Here is a 4,897-nt window from a genome sequence, read left to right as displayed (position 1 = left end):
AAAAAAGAGGATAAGTAATAATTAAAACAGTATAAAAACTGTCACACCATCCATCTTTTTAAAGCTGACAGCCCCGTCTTTGCCATCCTGCCATCCTTATTACCCAGTGTGATTAAGACGTAAAAATGTGTTACCAATGTGTTTAGTGTCACTGGCTGTCAAAAAGTCTTTCATGGCGACTTCTCTCTCTGTGTGTGTTGACTATATGCAGTATATACTGAGCTACTGTAGCTGTTTTTGTCCTTTGTCTTCTCTGTGCTCTATCTCTAGTGTGGGGGAAAGGAGAGGGGAGGGGCTAGAGGGAAAAGGAGGTGGAGTCTATGGGATGATTGACATCCCCCCAAAAAACAACAGCTCCTTGTCTCTCTTACTCCTTCTCTTTGTCCTTCTCCCTCTATCAGCAGTCTTAGTGAAACCAGTGGAGGTTCGTGGAATTTCGTGTTCGGTGGCCTTTGCAAAAAGCAAAAAAAAAAGAAAAAGTTTGCAGAGTCCACCTTTTCTTTCGCTGCTTCCTTTTTGTCTTTGTAAAACCTTTTGATTTTGTTTTCTAATCCTTCTCTATCTTTCTCTCTGCTATTGCTTTTTGCTGTTGTGTAGTCTTATACAAACCTCTTTATCTCACTGTCTTTTCTCTCAGAGATGAAAAGATTCTCTAACTAGCTCAAAGGTTTATGGAGCCATGTTTTTGCCACTAAGGAATTCTGGGAATCAAAGTTTCCTGCTATTTTTAGATAACTAATAAATATTTACAGTATATTAGAAACAAATTATGACAAAGAAAAGCCTAAAGTAAGATTTTAGCTGTAGATTTATGACCCAGACAAATGCCTCAGCTGTGAAACTTTTTCCCAGGATCCCTTTGGGCTTCTTGTGTGCATTGGGTGTATTTCATTGGTTCCCACCAAAACTTGTTGACTTCCTGCGCAAACTTCTCTCACGGGACAAACAAAGTTAAACAAGTGGTTCATGGGGGAAGAAAAAAAAATCACGGTAGTCTTTCAGGACACGTAATAAAAAAATGATTTTAAAGATTTCTAAAATAACTAAAAGAAGAAAAAAATATTTCGCACTATAAATCTATTTTTATAGGTGTTTTGGAAAACTGAACTGCATGTTTAGTAAGTTTGTCCGATGCATTTCTCATAGTCGAACCCTCGTTTTTTTGTTGTTCTGTTTGTTTTTATTTTCAGTTGAGCAGTTTCTTTTTTCTTCTTCTTCTGTTTTCAAAGTCTGTCGAGCCCAGTCTGTTATCAAACCGACCCGGGCCTCTCATCACCCCTTCACATCAGGAAAACCAATCTGTAGGTTGTGTGCTGTCTGTGAAGAATCGATGTCTTGTTACTGCAACTAATGTGTACAACAACGAAACAAATCCAGGTTAAGAAATTGAACAATGTGCTTATTTTTTTTTGCGCTCAAGTAAGAGGAATGTGGTTTGGGCCACCCGACCTGCCAGTTTATTGTCGGGTTGTTTGTGGTTGAATGTTAAATTTGTCATTTTGGGAGCATTTTGCTGCTCCTCTAGATTTTAGCATTTTCTACCTTTTGGCAGTTTTGCATGAAAAGTGGGGGGATGGGGCATAGGTGAATGACGCTGCTGCCCCGTTTGGTAAAGAATCGGGCACGAGATATAGTGTAGGTGGTGATGACAGCGGTGGGTGTTGATAGTGGTGCGGGGTGGGTGGGGGAATACATAACTCAGACGAAAACCAGGAAATACACCCACATGTAACAAAAAACCAAACAGCCAGTCCAAGCTGTTTCAATGTTTTTTCTGTGTTTTATGTCGAAAAATGAAAACTTTGCTGGTGATTTTAAAAACTTAAAAACCTTAATCACATCTGCTGTCAAAAATACATAGTGTTTAAGAAATACAAATATTGAAAAATCACTTCATTTACCTGTGAAAAAACTGTGTCTGTGTTTTTAACTATTTCTTGTACAATTATACAGATTCTTTTATGAGGAACTTGGTGCCAAGTAGCTGAAATACGGGAGAGAGGGAATCTCTTATTATCAATGTTAACAGTGTTATAAAATTCTAAATACAAACAAATTAAAATATTAAAAAAGAGAAAACTATGGTACATTTCTATTTTTTTCCCCCTCTCAGAAGAGTGGGGGGAACTCATGACTAACTGATGCTAACTTTGAGTGCCTGGCTTATTTTTTTATTATTATTTTTGAAAGACATCTTTTTGAGTTCATTTACCATGAATAATGCTGCAAATCCGAAAATGTACATACTTCATTTTTATAGCAGTTGTTCTTTTATAAGTTTGCTAGGTTCTCATCCGTTCAGAGGAACATGTCATATACATGGTTGTCTTTCTGTAACCCGGTTTTGACCATCTTACAGGTGCCATATTCATAATAAAATTTTCTCTCAAATTTGTTACCAGATTGCATCATTTCTTCTGTTTGACACATTCAGCCATCCCGCCTCTCGCCAGAATACTGGACAATGTTACATCTCAGGCTGCCAGGTTTTCTCTTCTTTCGTCTTTCTTTTCTTGCTCTTCCTTAGCTGTTGGTTTTTTCGTTTCTTGTCAGAAAGTATCTGAGCTTTATGAAAATGTCTGAGCTCAGTTAAGTGTTTTACAGATACATGGATGGACTTTATTAAATTACAACATTTTATGCATTCAGAGATAATAAACAAAAAAGATCTGGTCCTTCGCAGGTTCCAAATTTACACTATATTGCCAAAAGTATTCACTTGTCTGCCTTCACACACATATGAACTTGATTGACATCCCATAGGGTTTAATGTGATGTTGACTCACCAACACTTCGAAGACTGCGAAGACTTCCCACGAGGTTTAGGATCCAGAAGAGCATTTGTGAGGTCAGACACTCGTAGTGGATGAAAAGGCCTGGTTTGCTGTTTCTGCTCTAATTCATCCCAAAGGTGTTGAGGTCAGGACTCTGTGCAGGCCAGTCAGTTTCTTCCATATCAAACTCACTCATCCATGTCTTTATGAAACTTGGTTTGTTCACTGGTGCGCAGTCATGTTGAAACAGGAAGGGGCCATCTTCAAACTGTTCCCACAAAGTTGCCAGCATGAAATTGTCCAAAATATCTTGGTATGTTGCATCATTAAGACTTTCTTTCACTGGAACTGAGGGGTCGAGCCCAACTCCTGAACAACAACCCCACACCATCATGCTCCCTCTATAAAACTTTACATTTCAGTTAGACAAGTACAGTTCTCCTTGCAACAGCCAAACCCAGTCACCCATCAGATTGCCAAACGGAGAAGCATGATTTGTCGCTCCAGACAACACATCTCCACTGCTCAACAGTCCAGCAATACCATGCTTTACACCACTGCATGTTCTTGAGCTTATCTGAAGTCTGAGTCTGCAGAAGGTTTGGGACCTCTATGCACATCACCATCCGCTGACCCCCCTCTGTGATTTTACTACCACTTTGTGACCAAGTTGCTGTCTTTCCCGGATGGCAAGGAAGATTCATAGATGTTGTTAAGGAGGGCATGCAGAGGCGGTTGATGTGACAGTAGGGGATGCTGGGATAGGGTGAGATGGAAGGAGATGATCTGTTGTGACAACGCCTAAAGAAAAAGAATGAAGTAACTTCAGATGAAAAACAACCTAATACACTATTTTGACAATATAATGTATTTCAGTGTGGTTGCTGAAACAGAGATTAAGCCAAAAGTCTAGGAACAGCCTGTGGAAAAACAGGCTGTTTCTACACTAACACTACACTAAGTACGTTCTATGAATCAGTAGCTTGCAAAACAATCATTACTAGCAGTAAATTGAAATAATCGTTTTTTGGATGACTTTATGATTACCTCACATTATTGTAGAGCCGTTTTGGTCAACTTTTATTTGTAACATTACTTCAATTCACTGAGGGTTACAGAGGCAATTGTTTATGAGCAGCTCTCTTATGGTCCCATCATAGCATTTCAATGAGGTTGAGTTTTTGGCTTTGACTGAGCCATTGCAAAAAGGCTCAGTCACAAAGTATTTCCAGCCATTGTAATTTTGCTAGTGATTCTCCTATTGCATGACTCAGTTTTTTTCAGGCTTTAGATGTCAGACAGATAGTCTCACATTTAGAATACTTTGATATATGGAGGAGTTCATGGTCAACTCAATGACTGGTGAGTACCTAAATCATTACCCCTCCACCACTGTGCTTCAATCCCGTTTTGTTTGGGTTTTTTTGTGCAATTTTTCTTTGCATTGCACAGTCTGACCTTGTGATGAATTTTCCAAGGGTTAAGCAACAACTTGTTTCACACTTTTAAATAGACTTTCTCACTGTAAAATGATGGCCTTCATACTGTTTGGACATGGCCTTATAACCCTTGCAAAATTGATGGATAGCAACAGTTGCTTTTCTAAGATCATCCTTGAGATAATGTTAACACACACTTGAGCGTTCCAGACTAGCAAACTGCCAAAACCTTTGCCTTTATAGAGGAGCTCACACCTGCTGATGATCAGCTAATCAAATGCATTAGCAGCACCTGGCTGCTCCTTACTCTCCAAAGTCTCTCTAATTGTTTTTGATAAATAAATACTGACATGGTGTAATATGTCATGTGCTGGTATTCAGGTTGTATTTATCTAATTTTGAGACCTAGTGTAAGATTTAATATGTCCTGATATCTAATTCAGTTGTAGAATTGGGTCCAAAACTCCGTCCCTTCAGGTCCCAAAGTCAAACGAACACTCCAGCATCACTGAGAGGTAAAAACTGTCTAAATTCTTTCATCTTTAATAAAATGATCAGCGTTGCTGCTTTAGCAGGTGTAACAATTAAGTTTAACATCCAGGTATCCATAAAAACATAATTTATTAAATTAATGGAGTTACAAGTTAGCAGGAAGTTAGCTCGCTACTTTCCACCTAAACATGA

Source organism: Pundamilia nyererei, unplaced genomic scaffold (assembly GCF_000239375.1).
Source record: "Pundamilia nyererei isolate P.nyererei 1_Seehausen unplaced genomic scaffold, PunNye1.0 scaffold00029, whole genome shotgun sequence".
Lineage (NCBI taxonomy): Eukaryota > Metazoa > Chordata > Actinopteri > Cichliformes > Cichlidae > Pundamilia > Pundamilia nyererei.
This window is presented reverse-complemented; position numbering follows the sequence as displayed.